General features: G+C 44.8%; 1 protein-coding gene across 7 annotated transcripts in view; it reads left to right on the top strand.

The window, feature by feature from the left end:
• The window catches only part of EP400 (E1A binding protein p400), a 113,163-nt gene continuing 94,046 nt past the window's right edge, over positions 5,153-24,269 (top strand). For all 7 annotated transcript variants that reach the window (XM_018061438.1, XM_018061442.1, XM_018061439.1 and 4 more), the window contains exon 1: positions 5,153-6,448. The gene's annotated coding sequence lies outside the window, so the exon portion shown is untranslated. The remainder of the gene's footprint in view (positions 6,449-24,269) is intronic.

The raw sequence follows: 24,269 nt of genomic DNA on the forward strand, positions 1-24,269 counted from the left end.
TTAGTGGGTAATCATTTCAGTCATCTTGGAGGATCCATAGGTATGTGATATTTTAAAATAATATGTGTTTGGAGGGACTTCCCTGGCATTCCAGGGGCTAGGACTCTGCTTCCACTGCAGGAGGTATAGGTTTGATCATCCCAAAGTCCCTAACCATCCCTTCCCCTGCAGGTAAGTCTTTAGTCTCTTGGTTGGCCATTTCTGCCTGTTTTCCCTTTGCTCCCCTTTTCCCATTTGTTTGCCAATGGCTCCATGTCTGGAGATGTGTGATCCCTGGCCCAGAGCTGAGTTCAGGGCTGGGGGTTCAGGTCAAGAAGTCACTCACAACTGGACCTCCCTTATAGGAGAGACTCAAAATTGTCAACTCCTGCCGCAAGTGTAGCCAGGAGCAGCAAGGAAGCTGCCTCCCGGTACCTCCACTCCTGCAGAGACGCAGCCAGTGGGAGGGGCTGGGACTCTGACCTCCAAGGAGTCTGAGGGGTGTAGTTTTTGAGCTTTCCAAACTCACTGAGTGGGAGGTGGAGTGAAGATTGAAAGGGCCTTCCTATCAGTGCTCAGAAACACGAAATTGAACTTTCCTGGTGGTTCAGTGGTTAAGAATCTGCCTGCCAATGCAGGGGACACAGGTTCGATCCGTGTGTCTGGGAATCTTCCTGGTCTGGAAAGATCCTGCATGCCGAGGAGCAACTAAGCCAAGCACTGCAACTATGGAAGCCTGCAGCTCGAGCTCTGCAGCAAGAGATCAGCGCCTGCCCCCCTCCATCTCCACAATTAGAATTTCACACTCCTTGTGGCTCAGTTGGTAAAGAACCTGCCATAAATGCAGGAGACCTGGGTTCGACACCTGGGTTGGGAAGATCCCCTGGAGAAGGGAAAGGCTACCCACTCCAGTATTCTGGCCTGGAGAATTCCATGGACTGTATAGTCCATGGGATTTCAAAGAGTTGGACAGGACTGAGCAACTTTCACTTTTAAAGCCCGAGTGCACAGCAATGAAGACCCAGCACAGCCAAAAATAAAATAAATGTTTTAAAAAGTAAAAGAAACATGCAATCACTCCACTCTGTTCTTTTATCCAACTAATTATACCCCTTTATGCTCCTTTATGGTCTCCCATTTATAGCCAAGTTTGTTCTTTATTTTCTTTTTCTGTGTGTTTAATATCAGAGGTGGTATTTGCATCTGCACTTTGCTGAGGAGTTGGATCACTTTCAGTTCAGTTCAGTCGCTCAGTCATGTCCGACTCTTTGCTACCCCATGAATCGCAGCATGCCAGGCCTCCCTGTCCATCACCATCTCCCGGAGTTCACTCAGACTCACGTCCATCGAGTCAGTGATGCCATCCAGCCATCTCATCCTCTGTCATCCCCTTCTCCTCCTGTCCCCAATCCCTCCCAGCATCAGAGTCTTTTCCAATGAGTCAACTCTTCGCATGAGGTGGCCAGAGTACTGGAGTTTCAGCTTTAGCATCATTCTTTCCAAAGAAATCCCAGGGTTGATCTCCTTCAGAATGGATTGGTTGGATCTCCTTGCAGTCCAAGGGACTCTCAAGAGTCTCCTCCAACACCACAGTTCAAAAGCATCAATTCTTCGGTGCTCAGCCTTCTTCACAGTCCAACTCTCACATCCATACATGACCACTGGAAAAACCATAGCCTTGACTAGATGGACCTTTGTTGGCAAAGTAATGTCTTTGCTTTTGAATATGCTATCTAGGTTGGTCATAACTTTTCTTCCAAGGAGTAAGCATCTTTTAATTCATGGCTGCAATCACCATCTGCAGTGATCTTGGAGCCCAAAAAAATAAAGTCTGCCACTGTTTCCACTGTTTCTCCATCTATTTCCCATATCACTTTAGCCTGTATCTTTTTTAAAATGGAATTGTAATTGAGGTATAATTCATGCACCACAAAGCTCATCCTTTCAAAATGCACAATTCAGTGGTATTTAGTAGATACACAAAGTGGTGCAATTGTCAGCGCTACCTAAATTCATATATATATGTACATAAACATTGGCTGTGCTGGGTTTTCGCTGGGGCGCACGGGCTTTCTCTAGTTGTGGTGAGCGGGCTTCTCTTGCTGCAGAATATGGGCTCCAGAGTATGTGGGTTCACTATTTCCAAGCATAGGCTCTTTAGTCATGTTGCACAGGCTTAGTTGCCCTGTGGCATGCCCTGCGGCATGTTCACGGACCAGGGATCGAACCTGTGTCCCCTGCATTGGAAGGCAGATTCTTAACCACTGGACCACCAGGGAAGTCCCTGTACATTTGACATAAATGGAATCATGATACGTGGCCTTTTATATCTGACTTCCTTAACTTACTGTAGTATTTTCAAGGTTCATCTATGTCAAATTCCATCCTTTTTTTTTTTTTGCTGAATAATACTCCATTGTATATATTTAATGTAATTTTATATAATATATAATATTCCATTATATACATATATTCTCAAGTTAAACAGATTCATTAGCTCCAGTGGCCACAGCAGCCAGCTCTTGGCAGATGGAGGCTTTGGGACCAGTGAGCTGCATGGATGGTCCAGTACAAACTACAGTACTGAATCAGGCCCTGAGAGAGTGCCCAGGGGTCCTTCCCTCCCTCCCTGCCCTGTGAAGAGGGCCCAGCTGGTGGGAGGCAGGCGTGGGGGCTCTGTTTCTGGTTGACTGGCTGTAGCCTGGAGGCTTCCTGGACTGGTCTTAACTGCCCTTGGCAACAGGGAGTTCAAGTGCCCACACCCAGTGACGTAGTTTATTTATTCATCAGTTGATGGATATTTTAGTTGTTTCCATTACTTGGGGATTATGAGTAATGCTGCTAAGAATATTTTCATATGTGCTTTCATGTGGATGTGTTTTTAATTCTCTTGGATATATACTTAGTAGTGGTATTCCTAGGTCATATGTTAAGTCCTAACAACTCTTTTGTGGAACAGCCAAACCATTTTTTCAAGTGGCTGAATCATTTATTTTTTTATTTAAAAAAGTATTTATGTAGGCCGTGTCAGTTCTCAGTTGTGGCAAGAGGGATTTTTGTTGTGGCATGCAAACTCTTGGTTGTGGCATGTGGGATCTAGTTCCCTGACCAGGGATTGAACCCAAGCCCCCTGCATTCAGACTGTGGCTTAATCACTGGACCATTGGGCAAGTCCCTGACTGCATCATTTTAAATTCTGACTAGCAGCAGATGAGGTTTCTGATTTTTCCAATGGGCTTGTAAACACTAGTTACCTGACTCTTTGGTTTAAGCCATCCTAGCGGTTTTGGTTTATATTTCCCTGATCCCTAATGTTGCTGAAGATCTTTTCATGTGCTTATTTGTATATCTTCTTTTGAGGCATGTATTCAAGTCCTTTGCCCGTTAAAAATGTTTTTTTAATTGAAGTATAGTTGATTTACAATGTTGTGTTAATTTCTTTTGTACAGCAAAGTGACTCAGCTTTATAGATCGATAGATAGGTAAGGAGGAGGATTATTTTTTTTTAATTTTAAACATCACAAAAGCAGTCTGGATTTCCAGCATGGTAGTAATACAGATTTTAAGCAACATCCAGTTTATACAGGTTCTGGATTAATATTTTAATGTTTTATGCCCAGTTCAATACTTTAAAGCAGAATTAAACAAGTTTCTTCATTAGAGCAAATGTTTTTGCAAAACAGTAAAACAGCAAATAGATTAACTTTTCTAAGGTAACATGCACTTTTTATAATGTAATAAAAAAAGTTGCTCAAGTAAATGTACAAGATCTATACTGTTTCAAGTCATCTGCTTAAATTAAGTATTACAAAATCTATACAATTTCAAGTTATTCCAAGTATGGGCTTCCTAGGTGGCACAGTGGTAAAGAGTCCACCTGTCACCAATGCAAGAGACGCAGGAGAACCGGGTACGAACCGTGGATCAGGAAGACACCTTGGAGTAGAAAATGGCAACCCACTGCAGTATTCTTGCCTGGAAAATTTTTTGGACAGAGGAGCTGGCAGGCTATAGTCCATGGGGTCCCAAAGAGTTGGACACGACCGAGCATACACATACACACACATATGTGTGTGTATCTGTATCTGTATCTATATATATATATAAAATCTTTTTCATATTCTTTTCCATGATGGTTTGTCACAGGATATTGAACGTAATTCCCTGTGGTATACAGCAGGATCTTGTTATCTATTCCTTTGCCCATTTTAGAATTAATTGTCTTTTAATTATTTAGTTGCAAGTTCTGTATTCTGTCCCTTATTTGGTATATTATTTGCAGATATTTTCTCTCATTCTGTGGGTTATCTTTTCTTAATGGTGTCATCTGAAGCAAAAGTTTTTTTATTTTGATGATGTCCAACCTATTTTTTTTGTAGTTATTGTTACTTCTGTTTTTGGTGTCATAAAAAAATCACTGCCTGATCTATGATACTGAAGATTTGTATCTATGTTACTTTTTGAGACTTTTGTAATTTTAGCACTTACATTTAGGTCTTTGGTCCATTTTGATTTCAGTTTTGCATAAAGCATATGGTTGGGATCCAACTCCATTCTTTATGAAAGCAGCTCTTTTGTCCCTTTCCCGTTGGCCCATTTCTGTCCCCCTCTGACCTTCAGTTCAGTTGCTCAGTCGTGTCCGACCGAGGCCTCCCTGTCCATCACCAACTCCCAGAGTTCACTCAAACTCACGTCCATCGAGTCGGTGATGCCATCCAGCCATCTCATCCTGTCGTCCCCTCCTCCTCCTGTCCCCAATCCCTCCCAGCATCAGAGTCTTTTCCAATGAGTCAACTCTTTGCATGAGGTGACCAAAGTACTGGAGTTTCAGCTTTAGCATCATTCCTTTCAAAGAACACCCAGGACTGATCTCCTTTAGAATGGACTGGTTGGATCTCCTTGCAGTCCAAGGGACTCTCAAGAGTCTTCTCCAGCACCACAGTTCAAAAGCATCAATTCTTCGGTGCTCAGCTTTCTTCACAGTCCAACTCTCACATCCATATACGACTACTGGAAAAACCATAGCCTTGACTAGATGGACCTTTGTTGACAAAGTAATGTCTTTGCTTTTGAATATGCTATCTAGGTTGGTCATAACTTTCCTTCCAAGGAATAGTGTCTTTTAATTTCATGGCTGCAGTCACCATCTGCAGTGATTTTGGAGCCCCCCCAAAAATAAAGTCTGACACTGTTTCCCCTCTTTTCCCATCTAAGAACTACTTACAGGAATGAGATCACTGGGTAATTTAACCGAACTCCTGACTTGTGCTCTCCTTATTGCCCACTATGCCTGTGCCTAACGTGTTGATTCTTTTCCTACGTTGAAAGAAGTCAGAATGAAAAAGTTAAAGAATGACTAGTTCTCTCCCCACAGCGGCTCCCTCAGCAATCCAGAGGGTAGATCGCTTGCGCAATATCTGAAGAGTCAGCCAGTCGGCACACGGAGGAAAAGGATGCAGAACCCACCCTCCAGATTGACGATTCCCTGAGGTTCTCTCCGCTTTTTCCCTTTAAAAACTGTCAAGGCTGAGCAGAATCTTCAGAGTTGGCCTCAGGACATAAGAACACCTCCTGCCTAGAACACCAGATTTCTTTTTCTTTTCAAAAATTAATTAATTATTTTGGTTGTGTCAGGTCTTAGTTATAGCACACCGCATCTCTGTCCTCTCTTGTTGCCCTGCACAGACTCTCTAGTAGTTGCGGTACACGGACTTAGTTGCCTGAGGAGGAATCAAACCTGTGCTCTCTGCACTGCAAGGTGGATTCTTAACCACTGGCAGTTCCGATTGCCAGTTTTTCTGATTAAAGCACCTTCCCTTTCTCCTGACTCTTGCGTCTCTTTATTGGCTTTGAGCAATCAATAAGCTGAGTTGAGTAACACTTACAGGTGGACACCCGGTCTCCCCTTGTCCTTTTGTTTGCTCCTGAGGCATGACTTCCTCGGCCCCGCCCCGTTTCTGCACCTCCTCCTCAGCCCTGGACTGGCCTTTTCACCTGCTTGGTCCGCCCAGCTGTCAGCCCCTCGCCCCACCCGCAGCAGTCCCAGCCAACCCCACTTCTCGGAGAGGCGGCTCCACAGGCTTTCGAGGTCTCCTCCCCAAACCTAGAGCCGGCGCTTAACGGGCGATCCGGCCGGCCGGAGTGAACGCAAGCCCGCACCGTCGTCTACGCAGAGCCCTCATGGCAACCTCCACTCTTCACAAACCCCGGACCGCTCCGCCGCCAGCCCATCGGCCCTTGCCCTCGCCCTGCAAGTCTAGCTCTCCCAGCCGCCTCGGCGTCTCCCGCTCCGCCGACGTCACACCAACGCGCAGCTGCGAGAGCGCAGCGCGCGTCCCTTCCGGCTCGCCGTAGCAGCCGCGCCGCCGCTTCTTCCGGCCGGGCCCCGGATGTGTCGAGCGGAACGGCGCTGTCTGGGCCCGGACCCCAGACCCAGCCCCAGAGCTGAGGAACGCGGCCCACACTCGGGGTAGGTGTGGGCGTGGCGCGGACGACCGACTTGCGGGTTAGATGGCCCGCGCCCCGGCCTCGGTTCGCCCTGGAGCCCCCGGCGGAGGCCCGGGGCGGCGAGGAGGGAGGCCCGGAGCGGCGCTGGCTGTGGGACGGCACTGAATCTGTGCAGGGACCGCGGGTCGTGACGGGGGCCGCCGGCGGCCGGGGGCGCTGCGGGTTCCCTGTCTGCCTCACAGGGTTCCTCCTTGTGAGCGGGGCACCTCGCGTTGTTTTTTCTGCTCGGGGTTAAAGTTAGGTCCGGTGCTTTCTTTTCACCTGGTTTTCCGGGTTCGATGCTCGACTCCTTCCTTCCACAGGATGGGGATCGCACCACTTTGCTTCTTCGCGCGAGGTTCTCCGCGCAGGGGTAAGCAAAGATGCAGAGGGAAAGTGACTTGTCAGACCCGTCGTCCAGGAACCCCTGCGCCGCTCCCTCCAGCTCCTCTCCGCCGCCCACTAGCATCCCTTAAGTGGCGAAGCCTTTTCGCCCCCGGGCCTTTGCGTTGCGCGCCCGCCCTGCCCGGAACTTACCTTCCTGCAGAGGTCTGCAACCCGCCTCTCTGCTCAGACGTCAGCTTATCAGTTAGAGAAAAATAATAGAGCGGGATGCTAGTAGTCTTTAACCCGGGCGTTATAGATACGTTTTTTTCTCTTCGTTTATTTGTGTTTTCTGATGGATTGGATTTTTATTTTTTACGTGATATATACCATGAAATAGTTTCTGTGACTTTTTTAGTGGAACCAATGAAATAGAAATAGGCTTTCTGAATGATTGGAAAAAAAGTAAAAATACATCTTAAAACTAAATCATTCAACCACCCAAAGATAAGCATAATTAACAGTTTCTTTGTGGCCTCTTGTCCTTTTCATTTATTTTTTTTTAATTGTACAATGTAATTTCATGTGCTTTTAAAAACGTAGTTAGCATGATCAGGTGCTATTAAATCTACAACAGTTGCTGTAGGTAGAGCAATATCTGTAAGCCATTGGCCATTTAATCTCTCCTATTGGATCCACCCCTTCTTGCCTTTTCCAGCCCGTGGCTCTAATATTCTTGTTTTGCCTTCAGTTTATCTTCTCTCCAGAGTATTTCCATCAGTATGCAAACTCTCCAACTACCGTTACCTTTTCTGGATCTTCAGATCTTCTTGTTTAGTTGTTAAGTCTTGTCTGACTCTTTTGCAATCCCCTGGACTGTAGCCCACCAGGCTCCTCTGTGGGATTTCCCAGGCAAGAATAATGGACTGGGTTGTCATTTCCTTCTCTAGGGGATCTTCTCAACACAGGAATTGAACCCTCATCTCTTGTATTGGCAGGTGTATTCTTTACCACTGAGCTACCAGGGAAACCCTTTCTTGGTCTTTGCTTCCTTTTATATCAGAATTAGGAAGAATCCTGAACTCCTGTCTCCTCTTCTCTCATTTCTCTTGAACATGGTTCAGGCTATTTGGTCCCACCTCTCCTCTGAAACAGCTCCTCCTGGGGTTGGGGACCACTATATTGCCAAGTCCCCCTGTTGGTAGCCTTTGGTTAGGCCTCCCATGGCTTTCTTGAATCACTCTCCCTTGGTGACCCTGGGACACAACTCAGTTGGTTGTCCTTTTATCTTGAAGGCTGCTGTCCCTAGCGTCCTTGCTGGTTCCTTCTCATCTCCTTGATGCTGCTACTGCTACTGCTAAGTCGCTTCAGTCGTGTCCAACTCTGTGCGACCCCAGAGACAGCAGCCCACCAGGCTCCCCTGTCCCTGGGATCCTCCAGGCAAGAACACTGGAGTGGGTTGCCATTTCCTTCTCCAATACATGAAAGTGAAAAGTGAAAGTAAAGTTGCTTAGTCGTGTCTGACTCCTAGCGAGCCCATGGACTGCAGCCTACCAGGCTCCTCTGTCCATGGGATTTGTCAGGCAAGAGTACTGGAGTGGGTTGCCATTGCCTTCTCCGTCTCATCTCCTTAACTGCTACAAATTGTGCTGCCTGGGAGTGGTCCTCCCACCTCCTCTTTGGTCTGTACCCTGGGGTGATCTCATCCCGGGTCATGGCTAGGTCACTTGTCAATACTCCCAGAATGTGTAGCTCTTAGCTGGATCTTCCCGTTCCAAACAGCCACTTTTACTGGTGTGTAATCTACTGATACCTTGTTGCATCTCAGTCAGAGGTAACTCCCTTCTTCCTGTTGCTCAGGACAGAGCTCCTTGTGTGGTGTGTGCATTTCTTCCAGGTACCAAATTTGATTGGTCAGCACTCAAACCTGGAGCTTCTCACTGCCTTCTTGGGTGCAGCTGTCATTTAAGCCCCCTACACCATCTTGCCTGGGTTATTCCAGTGACCTCCCTGCTCTCTACTCACCTGAGCTGAGCTGCTCTGCAGTTGACTCTTAATACAGATCTGGGTGATGCACCGCTTAGCTCAGCGCCCTCCGTGGTTTGTCATCTCCCTCAGAAAAAAAAGCCAGAGTCCCTAAGGCAGTTTATGAAGCCCCTTGTGGCTAGGTTCCTGCTGCCCCTGTGACTTCATGTCCTCGCACTCCACTGGTTGTCACCTGGCTCCAGCTACGCCCAGCTCCGTGCCTGGGCCCACATCGGCTCTGCCTGAAACATCAGGTTCCTGCGTGCCACAGGTCTGCTTCTTACTCAGTTCTCTTTTCAGAAGTTCCCTCCTCAGAGAAGCTGCTGGGTAACCCAGGGCCTTGTCCTCTCGCCCACACGCTCCTATCCCTTACCCTGACTTTGCCATTGCACGGATGGTCTGGCACTTACGGTTTTGTTCATTGCCTCACTGCCCCCTCCCCTCACCCCCAGCCTCAGGGCAGGAACTACGCTTTGTTCACTCTCCTACACACAGTGCTTCAGATACTGTCTGATGGAGTATATGCTTAATAAATGTTGCGTAAGTAAATTAAGGAACAAATTCTTTCCTAAAGCAGATTAATTTGGTAGGGACCTAGGCCTGCAGGGTATTAAAAGTTATAGGGGTTGCTGAGGAATAGACTTCACCTGCTGTAAGTTAGAGGAGAGAAGTTGGCTTTTCTAGTAGAGAGAAGCTTATGCAGGAGGTGAGGTTTGATGTAGATGTTGGGTTTCATAGGTAGAAATGAAAAGAATTGGATATGACTCCTCCAGTGGAAGATGAGAGCTCTTGAGGCCCTTGAAGGAAGGATTCAGCTGCCGGATTTCGCATTCAAGGGCCTTGTGTGAAGCTGGATGTCCCACACTGGCAGTGTGGTGCCCTTCAGAGGGACAAGATCTTCATCCATCTTCTGTTTTGAGTTCTCTTGTTGGCATTCTCTCTGCCCAGCAGGCCCCACCCCCTCCAACAGATCTGCACATACCCCCGCACCCCCACCCCAGGTCCCATGTTTCCACTGTGGTGGCAGTGAGTGCCTGGTGCATCTGCCCCCTTCCTCCAGGAGGGCAAGCAGCTGATGGTGGCTGTGACCTGCACATCTTCCTCTGGAGCCTGACTCTGCTCCTCAGCCCCCTGTAGAGGGACCAAGTACCTGTTGCCTTTAGTAGTCAAGACCCTGACCCTTAAGAGTTTTCTTCTGGGTAGAGCATCCTTTGGGCTTGTCATCTCAGGCCCACCAGCGCTGTAATTTCTGCTTTATTTCTAATCAACAGAAATTTTTATCTTGTTTTGGTGTATTATCATATTATAGAAATAAATTTTAAAAGTCTTTTATGTTCTGAGTGAAAGGGAAGGTCTTTGGACATCCTCACTTTGTTATTTTACTTAGCTGTCTTTGTTTTTAATGTATATGTGATAGTATTCACTTTTTTGGTATAGAATTCAGAGAATTTTGACAGATGTCTAATTTCCGCAATAGTTAAGAGTACAAAGAAGTTCCTTCCCTCCCAAAAATTCCCTTGTGCTGCCTCTCTGTAGTCAGCTCCTCCCTGAGTGCTCAGTAGCCTCTGACCCCTAAGTGTATGTTTCTGTTTTTTCCAGGATGTCAGTTAAAGGAGCTTACAGTGTGGGGCCTTTTGAGTCTGGCTTCTTCCACTGAGCATAATGCATTTGCGATTCATCCAGGTTGCTGCATATACCAAGAATGTGTCTCTTTTTGTGGAGGTGTGGTCTGCAGTGTGGATGGACTACAGTTTATCCGTTCACTCGTTGAAGGGCTTTGGGTTGTTGCCAGACTTTTAATACAAGTAATGAATGAACAAGTCACTGTGTTATAGTCAGACAGTAGAGAAGTACCCCGAGCATGCTAAAGTTCCTCTTTGCTCTTTCTTCTCATTCTTGACTTTCCCAAACTAACTGATTTGGTATCCACTTCTTTTGTTTTTAATTTTTTAAAAAATTTACTCATTTTTGGCTGTGCTGGGCCTTCGTTGCTGTGCAGGCTGTTCTGCAGCTTTGGTGAGCGGGGGCCAGTCTCTAGTTGCGGCACTCGGGCGTCTCATTGTAGAGCGTCCACACTGTTGTGGAGTGTCCACACTGTTGTGGAGCTCGCGCTCTAGGGTGTGTGGGCTTGGTCGTGGCTCCCAGGCTCTAGAGCCGAGGCTCAATAGTTGTGGTGCACCGTCTTCATGCTTCCTCACATGTGGGATCTTGCCGGATCAGGAACTGAACCTGTGTCTCCTGCATTGGCAGGGAGATTATTTACCATTGAGCCAGCAGGGAAGCCCAGTTTGGGTTTATTTTTAAATTAAAAAAAATCTTTTTTAAACATTGACAGCTTGCAGGATCTTAGTTCCCTGACCAGGAATTGATCCTTGGCCTTCTGCAGTGAAAGCACCTAATCCTAACCAGTGGGTCATCAGAGAATTCCTCACTATCCGTTTATTATATTTTTTAAAGGTTTATTTATTTTTGACTGTGCTGGGTCTTCACTGCTGCTGGCTTTTGCTAGTTGTGACAAACAGAGGCCACTCTCTAGTTGCTGTGGGCAGGCTTCTCAGTGTAGTGGCTTCTCTTGTTGTGGTGCTTGGGCTGAGTTGCCCGACATGTGGGATCTTCCCAGACCAGGGATGGAACCTGTGTCCCCTGCACTGGCAAGTGGATTCATAGCCACTGAACCACAGAGAAGCCCCTCCATTACTTTTAAAAGTGTATCATTGTAAACAGCATAGGAAAAGTGAGAAGTTGCTCAGCTGTGTCTGACTCTTTGACACCCCATGGACTGTAGCCCGCCAGACTCCTCTGTCAATGGAATTCTCCAGGAAAGAAAACTGGAGTGGGTAGCTGTTCCCTTCTCCAGGGGATCTTCTTAACCCAGGGATTGAACCCACCTCTCAAGTATTGCAGGCAGATTCTTTACCATCTGAGCTACCAGGAAAGCCCAAGAATCCTGGAGTGGGTAGCCTATCCTTTCTCCAGAGGATCTTCCTGACCCAGGAATTGAACCTGGGTGTCCTGCATTCCAGGCAAATTCTTTACTAGCTGAGCTTTCAGGGAAGCCCTTTTTAAAAATAAATTGAGGCATGTCACTCATGGTAGGAATACCATGTGTTTGTATATGCTGTTGCTTCAGTTATGTCTGACTCTTTGAGACCTCATGGACTGTAGCCCTTGAGGCTTCTCTGTCTGTGGGATTCTCCAGGCAAGAATACTTGAGTGAATTGTCATACCCTTCCTCCAGGAGATCTTCCCAACCTGGGGATCGAACCCAACCAAGTCTCCTGCCTCTCCTGCATTGCAGGCAGGTTCTTTACCCACTGAGCCACCTGGGAAGCTCAAGCAGCGTATAGTTGAGTCTTATTTTCTTAATCCGGATTGAGACTGTAGGATTTTAATTGGATATTTAGTCTATTTAATTTTTAAACGCTTTGGAGTAACTTTAGATGTACAGAAAAGTCGCAAAAATATGTTTCTTTCTATGCATTAGAACCTGTGTTCTCTGTGAAGGTGATATTTCCCCCACGGGGGTCAGAATGGTTCTTGGGAGGAGGGTGAAAAAAAATTAGATGTGACAATGTTTTGTGGTCTCCTGAAGGGTCATAGTTCTTCACAGAGGTACAGTATGGCTGTGGTTTAAAACTTCATGGGCGGTGATTCGGAGAGAGGCCTAAATAGGCTTCTTAGGGGGACAATAGGGGACAAAAAGACTGAGAAATAGCAGCAGAATAATAAATTGGGCTTTTGTGGCTTTATTGCCTAGAGTTTGAGGAAGCACTTCTTCAGTTTGTCTTGAATGTTCCTCTCAAACTGAGATAGAGCCTACTTACTGTAGTCCAGGGGCTCTGGCCCATCAGATTAAGGACCTGCACCAGTGCCATGATTTTGATCAGAAGGCATAGGTGGCATCAAGTCTGGGCTTCCCTGTTTTCCACTGCAGCCCCTCGAGAGGTCAGTTCTCTGTATTAGCATATGTAATGCATCCTAGACAGTTTTGTTTCATTTTTTTTTAGAATACAGCAAATTGCTTTTACTTTGATATGCATCCACATCTCAGGATTTAGTCATCCTAGACGGTTTTAAAAATTCAGTTCAGTTGCTAAGTCATGTCCGACTCTTTGCGACCCCATGAATCGCAGCACGCCAGGCATCCCTGTCCATCACCAACTCCCGGAGTTCACTCAGACTCACGTCCATCGAGTCAGTGATGCCATCCAGCCATCTCATCCTCTGTCGTCCCCTTCTCCTCCTGCCCCCAATCCCTCCCAGCATCAGAGTCTTTTCCAATGAGTCAGCTCTTTGCATGAGGTGGCCAAAGTACTGGAGTTTCAGCTTTAACATCATTCCTTCCAAAGAAATCCCAGGGCTGATCTCCTTCAGAATGGACTGGCTGGATCTCCTTGAAGTCCAAGGGACTCTCAAGAGTCTTCTCCAACACCACAGTTCAAAAGCATCATTCGACGCTCAGCTTTTTTCACAGTCCAACTCTCACATCCGTACATCACCACAGGAAAAACCATAGCCTTGACTAGATGGACCTTAGTCGGCAAAGAAATGTCTCTGCTTTTCAATATACTGTCTAGGTTGGTCATAACTTTTCTTCCAAGGAGTAAGCGTCTTTTAATTTCATGGCTGCAGTCACTATCAGCAGTGATTTTGGAGCCCCCAAAAATAAAGTCTGCCACTGTTTCCACTGTTTCCCCATCTACTTCCCATGAAGTGATGGGACCAGATGCCATGATCTTCGTTTTCTGATTGTTGAGCTTTAAGCCAACCTTTTCACTCTCTTCTTTCACTTTCATTAAGAGGCTGTTTAGTTCCTCTTCACTTTCTGCCATAAGGGTGGTGTCATCTGCATATCTGAGGTTATTGATATTTCTCCTGGAAATCTTGATTCCAGCTTGTGCTTCTTCCAGCCCAGCGTTTCTCATGATGTACTCTGCGTAGAAGTTAAATAAGCAGGGTGACAATATACAGCCTTGACGTACTCCTTTTCCTATTTGGAAACAGTCTGTTGTTCCATGTCCAGTTCTAACTGTTGCTTCCTGACCTGCATATAGGTTTCTCAAGAGGCAGGTCAGGTGGTCTGGTATTCCCATCTCTTTCAGAATTTTCCACAGTTTATTGTGGTCCACACAGTCAAAGGCTTTGGCATAGTCAATAAAACAGAAATAGATGTTTTCTGGAACTCTCTTGCTTTTTCCATGATCCAGCGGATGTTGGCAATTTGATCTCTGGTTCCTCTGCCTTTTCTAAAACCAGCTTGAACATCTGGAAGTTCATGGTTCACGTATTACTGAAGCCTGGCTTGGAGAATTTTGAGCATTACTTTACTAGTGTGTGAGATGAGTGCAATTGTGCGGTAGTTTGAGCATTCTTTGGCATTGCCTTTGTTTGGGATTGGAATGAAAACTGACCTTTTCCAGTCCCGTGGCCACTGCTGAGTTTTCCAAATTGGCTGGCATATTGAGTGCAGCACTTTCACAGCATCATCTTTCAGGATTTGAGATAGCTCAACTGAAATTCCATCACCTCCACTAGCTTTGTTCGTAGTGATGCTTTCTAAGGCCCACTTGACTTCACATTCCAAGATGTCTGGCTCTAGGTGAGTGATCATACCATCGTGATTATCTTGGTCATGAAGATCTTTTTTTGTACAGGTTTTCTGTGTATTGCCACCTCTTCTTTAATATCTTCTGCTTCTGTTAGGTCCATACCATTTCTGTCCTTTATCGAGCCCATCTTTGCATGAAATGTTTCCTTGGTATCTCTAATTTTCTTGAAGAGATCTCTAGTCTTTCCCATTCTGTTGTTTTCCTCTATTTCTTTGCATTGATCGCTGAGGAAGGCTTTCTTATTTCCTATTGCTGTTCTGTGGAACTCTGCATTCAGATGCTTATATCTTTCCTTTTCTCCTTTGCTTTTCACTTCTCTTCTTTTCACAGTTATTTGTAAGGCCTCCTCAGACAGCCATTTTGCTTTTTTGCATTTCTTTTCCATGGGGATGGTCTTGATCCCTGTCTCCTGTACAGTGTCACAAACCTCTGTCCATAGTTCATCAAGCACTCTATCTATCAGATGTAGTCCCTTAAATCTATTTCTCACTTCCACTGTATAATCATAAGGGATTTGATTTAGGTCATACCTGAATGGTCTAGTGTTTTTCCCTACTTTCTTCAATTTAAGTCTGAAATTGGCAATAAGGGGCTCATGATCTGAGCTGCAGTCAGCTCCTGGTCTTGTTTTTGCTGGCTGTATAGAGCTTCTCCATCTTTGGCTGCAAAAAATATAATCAGTCTGATTTCAGTGTTGACCATCTGGTGATGTCCATGTGTAGAGTCTTCTTTTGTGTTAAAAATTAGTTTAGTCCATTTTATCTTTTGGAACTTGCATATTTTAAGGTCTAATATGGAACCTTCATAACCTGCTCTAAGGTGGAAGAATGAAGTTTTGTTAGCAAATAGGACTTTTGTTACAGCCTTTTATTTATTAAGTGACATGTGACATTGCTATCTTAATAGATGCTAACATTCTACTATGAAAAATTTCAAAGATATACCAGGATTGAAAGAATTTTATAGTAAATGCCTGTATGCCCACCACTCGATTTTCTATTATTAACATTTTATTGACCTGGTTTATCACACATCCATCCACCCATCATCTTTTAAAAATTTGAGGGAGCAGTTCAAGGTGAGTGAAAGCATTGTTTTTAACATGTTTAAGCCGTTTTAACTCCATCTGGCAGATGTAATTGGTCCATTTTGGGGGTATCTATCAAGTCGCTTAGGCCAGCACTAAGACAGCTTATAAGAAGCCCTTGAGTACCGGTTACTAGGGAGTAGAGGGCAGAGAACGTTCTCTTTGGAGGGAAGTTCTGGAGAATGGCAGTGCTTTCCCAGGGAAAGAGGGAGATTTCATGTGGCTAGACATGGGAGGAAGGTTCTTGTGTAGCTGCCACAGTTCTGCTGATCGGGGTCAGTCTCTGTCCCTGCCTGGGCGCCCCTTGGACTGCTTTCTCACAGGAGTGAGATGTCGTGGTGGTCGCTCGGGCCTCAGGCCCCCCGGCTGATGCTGTGCACATTTCTGCCATGCAGAGACCTGTTCTGTGTGGGGACATGGCTCCCACGGTGCTGAGCTGTGAACTTCACCTTGGCCTTTCTTAACCCACCTATGCCCATTACCACACTTGCCAATCTGAATTCTTCTTGGTTTTCAGGACTGTGAGTGTGTGTGTGTCAGTAGCTCTGTTCAAGGAGAGCCCCAGGTAGAAAAGAGAAGCTTTACTTAGTCTTCTTGGATTTATTTGTAGTCCCATCACTGACATGACTTTGAAATACAAATAGTGTTAAATGAGCACATGGCTGTATTTTCAAAGATGAGAACCACTGTCCTAAAATTTCCTAACCTTTCTCTCCATCTTCCATCACCACCCCAGGAGAAGCTGTACACTCTGCTGCTTGTCCCGCAGAGCTCTCTGCTTCCACTTTCCCTCCATTCTGCCAGGATGTTATTGCTTTTAGGCCATTTCAGGAGATGGAATTAGGAAACGTGTTTTAAGGAAAGACCCATGAGTTGATGCTGACTCCTAATTCTTATTCAGTGTCGTGGAGTTGATTAGTGTTCCTTCCTGGTTCCCTTGGTGATTGCTGTGCTGTGCTGAGTCGTGTCCAGCTCTTTTGCAACCCAGTAGACTGTAGCCTGCCAGGCTTCTCTGTCCATGGGATTTCCCAGGCAAGAGGACTGGAGTGGGGTGCCATTTCCTACTCCAGGGGATCTCTCCAACGCATCAAACCTGAGTTTCTTGCTTTGGCAGGAGGATTCTTTACCATTGAACCATCAAGGGAGCCTCTGTTGGTGATTATGTTGTCCTTCTCAGAGTTTCTGTTTATATTCAGTTTTAGGGAGTTCTTCATTCTTACTGATTTAATTTTACTTTTTGAACGTGTAGCACTTTAAACCTGATTGTAAAAGTCAAAATGATACAGATGATGTACTCAGAAGCGCCCCTTCCTTCACTCTCCTGTGAGTCGGCTTGCACTCACCCCCCTTCATTTCTGGCTTATTCTTCCTAAATTTCTTCCTTTTTTGTTTTGCAAAAGTAAGCAGATGTTTACAGGGCATCATTGCTTTTGAGACTGTTAGTGGACATAACTAGGAAATATATTTTTTAAGGAAAAAATATGTATACATACATACTTATGGCAGAAAGTGAAGAGGAGCTAAAGAGCCTCTTGATGAAAGTGCAAGAGGAGAGTTAAAAGTTTGGCTTAAAGCTCAACATTCAGAAAACTAAGATCATGGCATCTGGTCCCATCACTTCATGGGAAGTAGATGGGGAAACAGTGGAAACAGTGTCAGACTTTATTTTTGGGGGCTCCAAAATCACTGCAGATAGTGACTTCAGCCATGAAATTAAAAGTCACTTACTCCTTGGAAGGAAAGTTATGACCAACGTAGATAACATATTAAAAAACAGAGACATTGCTTTGCCAACAAAGGTCCATCTAGTCAAGGCTATGGTTTTTCCAGTGGTGATGTATGGATGTGAGAGTTGGACTGTGAAGAAAGCTGAGCGCCGAAGAATTGATGCTTTTGAACCGTGGTGTTGGAGAAGACTCTTGAGAGTCCCTTGGACTGCAAGGAGATCCAGCCAGTCCATTCTGAAGGAGATCAGCCCTGGGATTTCTTTGGAAGGAATGATGCTAAAGCTGAAACTCCAGTACTTTGGCCACCTCATGTGAAGAGTTGACTCATTGGAAAAGACTGTGATGCTGGGAGGGATTGGGGGCAGGAGGAGAAGGGGACAACAGAGGATGAGATGGCTGGTTGACAGCACCGACTTGATGGACATGAGTTTGAGTGAACTCTGGGAGTTGGTGATGGACAGGGAGGCCTGGCGTGCTGCGATTCATGGGGTCATAAAGAGTCGGAAACGACTGAGCGACTAAACTGAACGTGCTTGCTAAGTTGCTTTAGTCTTTTCTGACTCTCTGCGACCCTGTGGACTGAAGCTTACCAGGCTCTCTGTCCATGGGATTCTCCAGGCAAGAATACTGGAGTGGGTTGCCATGCCCTCCTCCAGAGGATCTTCCTGACCCAGGGATCAAACCCACATCTCTTTCTCTTTAAAAAAAAAATGTTTTTCTAGTCTTTATCGAATTTGTTATAATATTGCTTCTGTTTGTTTTTGTTGTTTTGTTTTTTTTTTTAATGTTTTTTGGGTTTTTTTTACCATACATATGGGATCTTAGCTCCCTGACCGGAATCAAGCCTGCGACCCTGCATTAAGGTGAAGTCTTAGCCCCTGGACCGCCCAAGAAGTCCTGATCCCACATCTCTTAAGTCTCCTGCATTGTCAGGAGGGTTCTTTACCCCTAGCGCCACCTGGAAATATGTGTGTATCAGCTTATTTTTGCTGGAGTGTAATTGACATACAACAGTATATTAGTTTCGGGTGTCCAGCATAATGGTTTGACATTTGTATACATTACACAGTGATCACTACAGTAAGTCTAGTTACTGTCTGTCACCATAGAAAGTTACAGATTTTTGTCTTATAATGAGAACTTTCAAGATTTACTGTCTTAGCAACTTTCAAGTATGCAGTGCAATATTGTTGACTGTAGTTATCACACTCTGTTATCCCGTGGCTTATTTATACTGGGAACTTGCGCCTTTTAATCCTCTCAACCCGTTTCACCTGCCAGCCAACCCTCACTGCAGCCACCAGTCTGTTCTCTGTACCTGTGAGTTTTGCTTAGCTTTCCCATGCAAGTGAAATCGTACAGTATTCATCTTTCTTTGTCTGACTTATTTCACTTAGCATAGTACCCTCAAGTTCCCTCCTCAAGTCATTGGAAATGGAAGGATTTTATTCTTTTTTATGGCTGAGTAATATTCCATCGTCACATCCATCTCTCTCCATCTCACATTTCTTTATCCATTGATCTGTTAATGGACACTTAAGTTGCTTCCATATCTTGGCTGTGGTAAATAATGCTGCATATGAACACTTCCTGGTGGCTCAGACGGTAAAGTGTCTGTCTACAATGTCAGAGACCTGGGTTTGATCCCTGGGTTGGGAAGATTCCCTGGAGAAGGAACTGGCAACCCACTCCAGTACCCTTGCCTTGAAAATCTCATGGACGGAGCAGCTTGGTGCAGGCTACTGTCTATGGGGTCGTAAAGAGTCGGGCACGACTGAGCAACTTCACTTTCACTATGAACATAGGAGTGTTCATATCTTTTCAAATTCAAATCTTTTCATATCTTTTCACATTAATGTTTTTTTTTTTTCCTTCAGATAAAGTGGAATCACTGGTAGTGGAATTGTCATACACTGATGATATAGTTGCTAAGTCGTATCTGACTCTTGCGACCCCATGGACTATAGCCTGCCTGTCCATGGGATTTTCCAGGCAGGACTACTGGAGTGGGTTGCCATTGCCTTCTCCATGTCATATGGTAGTTCTGTTTTTTATTTTTTTGAGGAACCTCCATATTCTTTTCCATAGTGGCTGCACTACTTCATTCCACCGGCAGTGCATGAAGATTCCCTTTTCTCCAGATCTTTAGCAAAACTTGTCATTTGTCTTTTTTGATAATAGCCATTCTAACAGGTGTAAGGTGATACCTTGTGGTGTTGATTTGTATTTCCCTAATGATTAGCGATATTGAGCATCTGTTCATGTATCTGTTGGCCATCTATTTCTTCTTTGGAAAAATGTCTCTTTAGATCCTCTGTCCATTTTCACTTCGATTGTTTGCTATTGAGCTGTAGGAGTTCTTCATATATTTTGGGTGTTAACCCCTTATTAAATATTTGATTTGTAAGTATCTTCTCCCATTTAGTAGATTGCTTTTTATTTTTTTGATGGTTTTCTTTGCTGTGCAGAACTTTTAAGTTGATATCTCCCATTTGTTTATTTTTGCTTTTGTTGCCATTGCCTTTGGAGTCAGATCCAAAAACAAAAGTCTCCAAGAGAGAATCAAGAAGCTTCAGTTCAGTTCAGTTCAGTTCAGTTCAGTCGCTCAGTCGTGTTCGACTCTTTGCGACCCCATGAATCGCAGCACGCCAGGCCTCCCTGTCCATCACCAACTCTCGGAGTTCACTCAGACTCACGTCCATCGAGTCAGTGATGCCATCCAGCCATCTCATTCTCTGTCGTCCCCTTCTCCTCCTGCTCCCAATCCCTCCCAGCATCAGAGTCTTTTCCAATGAGTCAACTCTTTGCATGAGGTGGCCAAAGTACCGGAGTTTCAGCTTTAGCATCATTTCTTCCAAAGAACACCCAGGGCTGATCTCCTTCAGAATGGACTGGCTGGATCTCCTTGCAGTCCAAGGGACTCTCAAGAGTCTTCTCCAACACCACAGTTCAAAAGCATCAATTCTTCAGCGCTCAGCCTTCTTCACAGTCCAACTCTCACATCCATACGTGACCACTGGAAAAACCATAGCCTTGACTAGACGGACCTTTGTTGGCAAAGTAATGTCTTTGCTTTTGAATATACTATCTAGGTTGGTCATAACTTTCCTTCCAAGGAGTAAGCATCTTTTAATTTCATGGCTGCAACCACCATCTGCAGTGATTTTGGAGCCCAAAAATATAAAGTCTGCCACTGTTTCCACTGTTTCCCCATCTATTTCCCATGAAGTGATGGGACCGGATGCCATGATCTTCGTTTTCTGAATGTTGAGTTTAACTACTGGTATTTTCTTCTAGGAATTTTATGATCTTTGTTCAAACTTTCAAGCCATTAAGTGGAGTTACTCTTTGCATGTGGTGTAAGATAGTGGTCCATTTTATTCTGTTGCATATGGCTCTCCCTTTTTCCCAACACCATTTATTTTCAAGACTTCTTCCCATTGTTTGTTCTTGCCTCCTTTGTCATGAATTAATTGATCATAAAAGTGTGGGTTTATTTCTAGACTGTTTCTTGTGTTCCGTTGATCTGTGGGTTGGTTTTTATGCCAATACCATATTGTGATTACTAAAACTTTGTAATATAGTTTGGAATGAGGGAGCTTGATGCCTCTAGCATTGTTCTTCTTTTTCAAGATTACTTTGACTATTTGTGATGGATGCTTTGGCTATCCATCGTTTGTATGGTTCCATATTAATTTTTATGGAATTTTTATTTTTATCCCAAAAATGCCTTTGGGATTTTGATAGGGATTGCAGTTAATCTATAGGTTGCTTTAGGTAGTATGGACATTTTAACAATATTAATCCTTCTAATCTGTGAGCACAGATTAGCTTTCCATTTATTTGTGTCATCTTCAGTTTCTTTCACTGGTGTCGTATAGTCCTTAGTGTACAAGACTTTGACCTGCTTGGTCAGAAAATTCCTAAATATCTTTATTCTTTTTGGTGCAATTGTAAATGAGATTTTTCCCCTTAATATCTCTGGTAATTCTTACTGTATGAAAAAAGTCTAAGATTTTTGCATATTGATTTTGTATCTTGCAACTTTACTGAATTCATTTAATTCTAGCAGTTTTTTTGGTGGAGCCTTGAGGATTTTCTATATATCATATGGTGTCATCTGAAGATAGTGACAGTTTTACTGCTTCCCTTTTTTAAAGAATAAATTTTATTTAATCTTGGCTGTGCTGAGTCTTTGTTGCCTTGCTCGGGCTTTCTCTGGTTGCAGTGAGCGGAGGCTACTCTTCATTGCATGGGCTTCTCATTGCAGTGGTTTTCTTGTTGCGGAACACAGGCTCTGGGTGCACAGGCTTCAGCAGTTGTGGTTTACCAGCCCTAGAGCGCAGGCTCAGAAGCTGTGGCACACGGGCTTAGCTGCTCTGCGGCATGTGGAATCTTCCTGGACCAGGGATTGAACCCGTGTCCCTGTCTTGGCAGGCAGATTCTTATCCACTGTGCCATCAGGGAAGTCCCTGCTTCTTTTTTGATTTGGATGCCTCTTATTCCCTTTCCCTGTCTGATTGCTCTGGCTGGGGCTTCCAAAAGTATGTTTAATCCAGGTGGCAAAAGTGGGCATCCTTGTCTTGTTCCTTATATGAGAGGAAATGCTTTCAGCTTTTCACTGTTGAAGATGGTATAGCTGTGAGCTTGTCATATGGAGCCTTTATTATGTTGACATATGTTTCCTGAATACCCACTTTGTGGAAAGAGTTTATATTCTAAATGGATGTTGAATTTTTGTCAGATGCTTTTTCTGCATTTATTGAGGTGATCATATGATTTTTATCCTTCATTTTGTTAATGTGGTATATCACATTGATTTGCTGATGTTGAACCATCCTTGTATCCCTGGAATAAGTCCTTGTTGATCATAGTGTAAGTAAGTAAGTAAGTGAAGTCGCTCAGTCGTGTCTGACTGTTTGCGACCCCGTGGACTGTAGCCTACCAGGCTTCTCCGTCCATGGGATTCTCCAGGCAAGAGTACTGGAGTGAGTTACCATTTCCTTCTCCAGGGGATCTTCCCGACCTAGGGATCGAACCCGGGTCTCCTGCATTGTACGCAGACGCTTTAACCTCTGAGCCACCAGGGAAGATGATCATAGTGTATTATCCTTTTAATGTATCGTTGAATTCAGTTTGCTAATATTTTGTTGAGGATTTTTACCTCTGTTCATTGAGGATGTTAACCTGTAATTTTCTCTGTGGTGGTGTGTCTAGCTTACATTATCAGTAATGCTGGCTTTGTAAAATGATTTTGGGAGTGCTGCCTCTTTTTTTTTTTTTTTGAGTGGAGATGCTGCACTATGTGTGGGATCTTAGTTCCTCTAGCAGGGATCAAACCCATGCTCTCTGGATTGACAACGTGGAGTCTTAACCACTGGACCATCAGGGAAGTCCCTTCTCTTCATTTTGTTTTTTGGAAGAGTTTGAGAAGGATAGTCAGTAAATCTTTGAATGTCTGTTACAATTTGTAAAAAGAGAATACAGGAAAGGTATATTTCTATCCTTCCATTAGTTCATCTGTCTTTCTTTTTCCCTTTCTTATACAAAGTTTTTAAAGTCAGTGTGCCATAATATAGTCAACCAGTCTCTGAGATATTATGGATGCGCAGTTTATTTCTGGTATTTTGTATTTAGAAATAATGTCATAGTGAATAAACTTTGTGCTCACGTGTTTTCATTTTGGAGGTGGATATTCCTGGTGAATTTGTAGTGGGACTGCTGGGCCCAAGGGTAAGAGCATGTGCAGTTTTGTTCAGTGGTGCCAGACCCATGTGTTGGGTTGGACAGAGCTGGGAGGGCCTGATTCCCCAGAGCCGCACGTTGTCTGGCCTTTGAATTTTGTTAGGCTGATAGATGAGAAATGATGTTTCAGCTTAGTTTTAATTCACTTTTCTGTTATTATCAGTGATGGGCTTACAAGTGAATGTGCTTGAGAAATTCAACTTCAAGTCTTACCTTGGAATTTCACTTTGTTTTACTGAAGTTTGCAATGGAAAATCCCGGTTTATAAATATAGGCAAGGAGGTAATCAAGCATTTGGTTGATTGAATTGAATCAAGCGTTTGGTTCGTTGCTTGTGAGCAGCCTTGTAGAGGCATACTGAAATAGTGTTTTGGTGTTGGTTAAGAAACCCAGGTCTGGGTTCTGGTCAATCCTGGCCACTGTGTTAGGAAGTGGACCTGGCCTTTTTTGTGGCAGGCCAGACCATCTCAGGCTTCTGTCTGCACGTCTTCACGGCCCGTGAGGGGCTCTTTGAACCACATGCTGTGCATTGGACATGGGGGCTTCCTCCCTTTCAGAAATGGCCCTCTTGATAGTGTAGTAGAAATATTTCTCCAGGCTGATAGCCGTGCTCCGTGGGCAACAAGCAGTGCCTGGCCCTGGGCATGGGTGTGGGAGGCACACTGCTGTCATGGTGGCCGCAGTGAGCCCGGCGGCCTGGAGCTTCTGCTCACTCTTGCTTCTTCTGCTGGGGGGATGTGGCCCAGTGTGGCGAGTATTTGGATTTTTCTAATGAACGAAGCTGACAACTTGCATATTATGGGAAATCTCCTGATTTAAAAATATTTGAAATAAATCCAAACTGCAGATAACATCACACAGACTAAACAAAAGTATTTTTAGAAGATATTTTGGAAAAATATTTCTGTACTGTGCTATCAAGAGGGCCATTTCTGAAAGGGAGGAAGCCCCCATGTCCAGTGCACAGCATCTGGTTCAAAGAGCCCCTTACGGGCCCTGAAGACGTGCAGACAAGCCTGAGATGGCCAGGATGCCCATGATTGCCAGCATCTCCTGAGCTACGTGAGAACTCCCCAGGTGATGGAACAACACGTTGAGCCCTGGCTCTGTGTGTCTCCTTGGTCTTGGTCTTCAGCACGCTAATGTTCCAGCAATTTGCCCATCTCTACTTTTCTTCTGCTTTCTCCAGGCAATTATTGGCTATCTGTGATGTACAGGTACTGTTCTCAATGCTGGTGGTTCATCAGTGAGCCCATTCCAACAGCTCTCCTTTACTCTAAATGCAAC

Source organism: Capra hircus, chromosome 17 (genome assembly GCF_001704415.2).
Source record: "Capra hircus breed San Clemente chromosome 17, ASM170441v1, whole genome shotgun sequence".
Taxonomy (NCBI): Eukaryota; Metazoa; Chordata; class Mammalia; order Artiodactyla; family Bovidae; genus Capra; species Capra hircus.